Below are 8,125 nucleotides of genomic sequence, written 5' to 3' on the forward strand. Positions count from 1 at the left end.
CCTGCACCTCCATGCTCCCTACAGTAAAATAAGATCAGGTCTCACTGCTGTTTCTCTTGCGGTTCTACTTAACTGTTTCGTAGATGAGTACCTATCTTTGTTTATCGTCTTGAAAGGGTATTGCAAGTGCTATCACCCTTTTACCTCTTCCAGTGCTGTAATTGTCTAGGGTAGTTAAATATTCTGTATTTAGTTAAAAGTTGGCGTGAATAATATTTGTTCAATGAGAGATCTTGATGCCTCGAAGAGAATTATTGCTCAGGAGAATGATATGCTTGCATCCCTGACCTGTCATATGATTTGATGTACACTGTTTATTTTGTCGTGTAATTGCAGTAACCGATCTCTCACAAGGTCACATGAGGTATCAGTGTTTAGTTATTGATGAATGTTGATGTTTCTTGTGAATCTGGGTGCACTGACAATCCGTCAGACAACTTGATTAGCGACGACCTGTATGTGCCGCAGTTGATAGCAAGACCCCAAGTAGAGCTACAATAGAGAATTACAGGTAGGACCATGATCTCATACTTTCCCATACATCTTGGATGACCATTTATGGAAAGCCTTGGATTGATCAACGGTCTCTTGGAGGTGAATGTTCACTGCATGGATATGACCACTAGTGAGAAAGGTTGTTTTGCAAGGGATCTCTCTCTCTCTCTCTCTCTCTCTCTCTCTCTCTATCTATCTATCTATCTCTGCTCACACACACACCTACCTATACAGCTATAATGTGCTGGCTTAGTAAGCAGTGCAGGGACTGTAATTCTGCAGGTAGACTAGTATGAGGTGTTGTTTTGGGTAGAGTGGGTGAGGGGAGAAAGGTGGAGGGGATCGTAGGAAGGTCTGCGGATGGGTGGCTGAAGGCTCAGTTGGAGGCAGTAGATGCACGTGATAGGAATGGGACACGTGTACCAACGCTATTTAGTTTGTGCAGCACATGATGATTGCATGCAGTAGTGGATTGGGAGGGTGGGTGATCGAACCAAGGGAGGGAAGACCATGGGAAAGAGGATGGGGGTGCAGGCCAGGTGATGTTGGGTCTTGGGATTGGGGGGGGGGGGGCAGGGGCAGGGAGCTAGTGGAGATTGAGACAATGAGGATTACAGAAATGAATGTTCTGTTGAAGGACAACTCCCATCTAGGTAGTTCAGAACAGCTGGTGGTGTTGGGAAGGATTCAGATGGCACAGGTTTTGAAGCAGCCATTGAAATAGAGTTTTTGGTGCTTGGCAGCATATTCCACCACCACCGGGCCAGCAAATCTGCTATTGGTCACAGTTTTGTGATGGCCATTCACCCCAATCAAAATGCAGGAGTGTAGTTCCAGCATGTGGTAATCAGCCCCACAGTGTAACTGCACAGGTGTGTGTGTGTGCACGCATACATGCGTGCGGTGTGTACATACTCTATCTCAGTAAAAGGTTCAAGCTCAAAAAGGATTTGACCAAAAGCTAGCAAGTTTTCTGTCTTAAACGTGCCTGACAATGACTCTACACTTCTACTATCCGGTGAGTTGTTACTAAATTATTAACATTCTGCACAACTCTCCCATCCCACTCTCGATGACAAATGTCTTGCATCACTGAGTTCACTGCAGCCGTGTGCATTTTCTTAGGTCACTCAAATCTGTGGGGAAAGGTGATATGTAAACTGCATCTTGAACCACCACAAGAAAAAATTGTAGGATGTGGGATCAGGAGACCTTGGTGGTCAGAAGTGAAGTGCCAAGTCTTCTTCCCCGTGGGTCATATCTATCATTAAGATAGAGATTGATTAAGGAAGATGCCAATGGTGTGGAGCTCCATCCTACTGGAAAATGTAATCTCCTGGATCTTCATTCATTCAAGAAACAAGCTAAGTTCAAAGCTTACTCAAATACCCTCCCTGTGCTTCTCTGATACACACAGTCGGCTCAGGCTTTTACCTTTACCAGAGAGCCAGTTTTATCAAATAGTTTATTGTAACAATCGGTGCTCTCCTTCTAGGAGAGTCTACGTTAAACTTACACTGAAATGCGCACTGCACTGCAATCAGCTTTTACTGAACTCGTGAATGCAAAAAGTCTCGTGTTGCATCGTAGCCATCTCGCTTATAACGATGCAGTATATGCTACAGGCGGTTCAGTGCAGGAGCGCTCTAGTAGTAGTATGAAACTTTACATCCTCTTTAAAATGTACTTGACAGAATTGAAATACAATGTATAGTGCAGAAATACAGCCAACTGAAATTGTGTCCATCTTGCTGAATCACTCTGTATATAAAACAAATGACTGCACTTTCCCATGACTCTTCTACCATCACATTGCCTATTACTAATTTTACTTGTTATCCTATTTCTCCTCTGTGTTTTAGTAATATAACGTGCTGCAGATGTTCATCATAAATCTTACCTTGTGAGGAAGCATTTCTCTAGCTGAATTAACAGCTGGTAGGCAGCATTTTGGGATGTGAGGGAGAAAGTGAGATGTATTAATACGGAGAGACAACACTAAACTGTGGTGAAAGTTCCCGAACTTGATCAAGTATACCACTAGTACCAGGAAAGTACAGGAAGCCATTGGAAGGATTTCCAGCACCTGGTGTGTACAATCAAAGTCGTCTTCTGTTGACACCAAGAACTGTTGTTATGGTGGCTGCAGACTACTGCAGGAGTGTTAATGCCACAGCTAGCAAAAACCTAGTCTTCTGTCACCACAAAGAGATAGCATAGAGGAGCAGTTGGCATTTTATCTTCAGCAACAAAGGAGAATTAAAATGTCCCTTCTCCTTTGTAAGCTTGATGCATTTGTCAATGACTTCAGTGCTCTCTGTGTTGTCAACCTGGCTTGATTTGTTCTTGTTTCATTTTTATGATGGCACGTTTAGTGAACAGTGTGCAGCTGTGAAGTTTTTTTCCTACTCAATAAAAATGCTACTGAAACTGTTTTTAATGTTGAAAACAGCTTACCAAACTGACGCTATGGCAAAAACTCAGGTGTAGGAATGGTTTGCCCAATTTAAAAATGATGAAGTGTCTATTGATGACAAACCTCACTCTGGATGTCCATCAACTGCCCGAATTGACGAAAATATTGAAAAAATTTGAGAGCTTGTGCTCACAGACCGTTAACAGAAAATTGGTCAACTGTCTGATTAGTTGGTTATCTTGGAGCTCGGTACAGCAAACAGCAAAAAGACCCGATTTATGGCAAGACATGAGACTGGTTCTTCCACTATGACAATGTACCTGCACACAAAGCTTCTCAGTTAGACAGTTTTTTGGCTAAAAATAGTACGGTAGCACTGCTCCACGTACCTTGCTCGCCTCACCTGGCTCCTTATGGCTTTTTTCTTTTTCCACGCGTGAAAAGGGGCATGAAAGGACTCTGATTTGACAACATTGAAGAAGTCAAGAAAAAAAATAAGGGTGGAGCTGTCAGCCATTTCTAAAGGTGACTACAAAAAAATGTTTAGAACAGTGGAAGCACTGGTGGGACAAATGTATCGGCTGTAATGGAGAGTATTTTGAAGGGGATAAGCTTGTTTTTATCTCCTTGTATACTTTGCCCCCTGGCAATGACTAAATACAGTGTAGCATATCCTAGCATCTTATTAGGTGGGCAGTGGAAAGGAAAGTGTGGGGAATTTCTCTTACCAGAACAAACTGAAAGTGTTTAGGCTTTATAAAAATTAAGTGCCCCACAAGACAGAGAAAAATTTCAACACTCAGTATTTAAAGTATTATACAATAATAATAAAAAAAAAAACACCGCAGACTGGTATGGGACACCCACGAAAAGTCATTAAAGTAGTGTATAAAATGACAAGCTGCCCAACAATCGTATTTTATAAATATTTTAAACAAGCTTTTCCTCAAACACTTAAAAATATTCTGTTTGAGGTAGGGTCAAGGGATGGTACAGGAAATGATCACCCTCTCTCTTCTACCACTGGATCACTACAGTGACACATACTAGACACAAACAGGACAGCGATTCAAATCCTCAACTGATCATCCAAATTTAGATTTTCTATTTTTTCTCTAATTTGCTTCAGGCAAAATATGACCAATTTCCTTCCCCGACCCCAGATTTGCCCCTTTCTAATGTCGTCCAGATTACTTTATGAAAATGCTGTCAGGGCAACAAGACTGACAGCTGTAGTCAAACAGTTATCTGCTACATCAATGTAAACTGAACTAAGTGAGTTAACATATTTACTGTATCACAGCGTAAGATAATTCTTTTTTCCTACATTCTTATTTGACCCCTCTGTTATAAAATTATGGTTACTTATATGTATTTTGGAAGGCAGCTTCATCTTGTGGAAGAAACAGTAAGTAGCTTCCTGAGACACACCATTGCAGCGCAATGAGCGGGAGCTCTGCCAGCCCACCAGATGTGAGGCAGGTCCCAGTCAATAGTGGGAGACTGTCACATTCAGCATACATCACACTTTGTATGTCTGAAGTTTAAAGAGTGTGCCTGTCTTTCTATAAATATGGAGTGAGAAAAATAATAAGCCATGCTAATATAGGGGCAAAAGCAACATTTTGTTTTCACCACTATATCGCTACAATGATTTTCATCAAATTTGATTTGGAGATAGCTTGATCAGTAGTAGTAGTAGTAGTAGTAGTAGTAGTTGTTGTTGTTGTTGTTGTTGTTGTTGTCATTCCTTAAATTAAAAAAAAAAAACCTAAGAGGGTGAAGGAGAGTGTAGAATATTTTTCTTCACGGCAGTGAACACAAATAATGTTCAAAACTTATTAAACTTGTTGCATAATGTATAGCTATTTCAGTAGCACAAAACATAGATGCACACTCCTCTGCACCGCTATGCAATGATACTGCATGCACATCGTCGTGCATTAGGAGGGGAAGGGCGGGCAGCCAACATCACGAGCTAGTCTAAGCTGGACAGACAGACAGCATCAGACATTATTGCATGCATCACACCTTACTTACTATCACTCATTCACTCTGTGCTAGTCGGCTGCACATTTTGAATTCACCGTGCGGCCGATCGGCTGTCAGAAACCTGGTTCTGCAATATCTGGTGGGAAGGTTCAGCTTCTGGGCTCTAGCACACCAGAACCGTGCAGGGCAGTGAGAGAGAGAAGTGGAGCTGTGGGACGCGAACAAACGCAGTCGGCTCGGGGAGGAGAAATGGAACTAAAAACTAACAGCAGAGACTGTCGTACGATTGATTGAGTCTTTTTGCCACACTAGGTCTAAGCCAGAACAAAGCAGTGTGTGGGGGACAGATAATTGCTGTTGTTTAAAGTAGGTACTGTATTGTGTCTGTGTTCTTAATTTGGGAGAGGCCTGTACATTTCTCACTAGTTTGGATAAGGAAGCCAGCTCCAGCTGTATTTGCGATTTGGGCATCAAATGTCAAAATCAGTTACCGAGCGTCCTCTGCCTGAAAGTACTAATTGCAGTATGCATGAATGGCGTGAGCATAGGAGCAAATTCGTGTTACAGTCTGAGTAATTGTCTGTGGTATTCATTTGATGGATGCCTCTGCTTTGTGATGTGTAATCAAGTTGTTTGCTGGATCTTGTTTGACTGTTAGCCACTGAACTGGTTTATCACACAAGGCCAAGCCCTCAGATATTCCTGGTTGCCATGTGACATGTACTTATATGCCTTATTCTTTGACAAAGCTGAAGTGTTTCAGGTTGGCTTGGGCTTGTGTGGTGGTTTGTTATACTTCAATACTTCTTAAATAACCTGAACACTCCTTTTATATACAATGAATGTTGCTTACCGAATATTTGGTCACCATTATAAGTATTATTAATCAGGGTCCAGCTAGTCTGTGCCCAGAATCTGTGTGCCTTATTCATCCAACTTGACTCTGACTTTGCCTCCTTATGGGCTGCAGATAAGGCTGCTGAAAATTAACTTCTTGTTCTCATTCACTCCACCACATAAATAAGAAGTGGGATGCAATTCACCTTGTATTATTTTCAAAATTACAACCCAATACATGATAAATGAGGACAGCTACCAGCTTGTATACTGCCTCTCTGTACTATGTACATAATGGATCTGATATTCAACTTGATAATTGACAATTACAATACGTTTATTACCTTTGACATTTCACGTTCTTAGATTTCGTGGAGCACTTTCTTCCGCACCGCCCACTCTGTGGAACTCCTGTCTCCACCTCAGCAGGTAGGATCGTCTGACTGCTACCTACTTCCACACATTTGCTGGATCATTAGCTCTGGTATCAGCAGCTAGGATTTAAAACACCTCCCAACAGTGGGATGCTCACCACTTATTGACTACTGTCATGAACATCTTTTTCTCTGACATATATATTTAAGGATGTGATATCTCTCATTCAAAGAATGGGATGTATCACTGCAAAGCCAGAAGAACAAGATTAAAGTAATTGTTTATTTATTGAAGAAATGCTAAGATCAAATTTAATGGGTTACCTAATGTATGAGTGGAAGATCCAAAATTTCTTCCGGTCGCGCGTGAAGTTTTTAAACAAAATTTAATTTTTTTGTAACTATGTTGAAAAACTAAACACCTGTCACTATTTATGTTTGTTTCCCTTAATTGCACATAGTTGTTATGGCAGTGGCCAAAATGGCTTAGTAAAGAAATTTATTTAGTGATCAAGAGAGTTTGTCACAACTTAAAGCGGTAGATGAGTTTTGCCAATGTGGCAGCAAATAACAGACGATGGATGAAGTAGAGGTTAAAAAAAAAGCAGTTCTGAAAAGGAAAAATTTCTTAACATCTGTACTATTATGTAAAGGCAAGAAGTTCTCAATTGATTTACTTCAAATTTTTACACGTTGCTTATTAAGCATTCAAATGGACATAGATTACACATTTAAAAATATATATTGTATATAACAATCTCTATGTATACTACTATATAAAAATATGTCATTGTTTAACATTGTTTCCAAAGGTCTCTACTAGTTCTTGACCGATTTACTTCAAGAATGAGATTTTCACTCTGCAGCGGAGTGTGCGCTGATATGAAACTTCCTGGCAGATTAAAACTGTGTGCCCGACCGAGACTCGAACTCGGGACCTTTGCCTTTCGCGGGCAAGTGCTCTACCAACTGAGCTACCGAAGCACGACTCACGTCCGGTACCCACAGCTTTACTTCTGCCAGTATCTCGTCTCCTACCTTCCAAACTTTACAGAAGCTCTTCTGCGAACCATGCAGAACTAGCACTCCTGAAAGAAAGGATATGGCGGAGACATGGCTTAGCCACAGCCTGGGGGATGTTTCCAGAATGAGATTTTCACTCTGCAGCGGAGTGTGCGCTGATATGAAACTTCCTGGCAGATTAAAACTGTGTGCCCGACCGAGACTCGAACTCGGGACCTTACCTTTCGCGGGCAAGTTTGGAAGGTAGGAGACGAGATACTGGCAGAAGTAAAGCTGTGGGTACCGGACGTGAGTCGTGCTTCGGTAGCTCAGTTGGTAGAGCACTTGCCCGCGAAAGGCAAAGGTCCCGAGTTCGAGTCTCGGTCGGGCACACAGTTTTAATCTGCCAGGAAGTTTCGATTTACTTCAAATTTCTACGTGATACCCTAATAAGCATTTAGACAGACAGAAGCTACATTTTTTCAAAAAGTTCTTGACCAATTTATTTCATGTTATGCTCTAATAAACATTTGGGCAGATCCTGTCTGCATATTTTTTAAATGTATGTAGTATATACAAAGGCTTTTACCATATAAAGAGGAAATGTTATTAGCAAAAATCTACTTCAAATTATTACACGATACTGTACCAACATTGATGGACATAGGCTATACATTTTTTAAACAACAATGTACAAATTTTCTGCTAAATCTGACTGAGAAAGAAAACGCTATGCTGTGGAAATGTACAGTTTTGTTTTCTTTCTTGCAGTCGGCTTGAACTTATCAGATCATTTAAACCATTAGACGAATTGTTTCTTCCTTGTATATTCTCTCCTTTTATACATAATTTTAAACAAAAGTTTTGTGCACAACATTGTACTGTCTTGTTTTCTTCATTGCAGGCAGTTTTAAGACGAAAGAGGAATGTTGATTTATGGTTTATCAACTTGTGATTAGAATACTCCTATGGAATTGGAATTATCCAAAGTTTTGAAATCCTACACTCT

Source organism: Schistocerca serialis, chromosome 12 (assembly GCF_023864345.2).
Source record: "Schistocerca serialis cubense isolate TAMUIC-IGC-003099 chromosome 12, iqSchSeri2.2, whole genome shotgun sequence".
Classification (NCBI taxonomy): Eukaryota; Metazoa; Arthropoda; class Insecta; order Orthoptera; family Acrididae; genus Schistocerca; species Schistocerca serialis.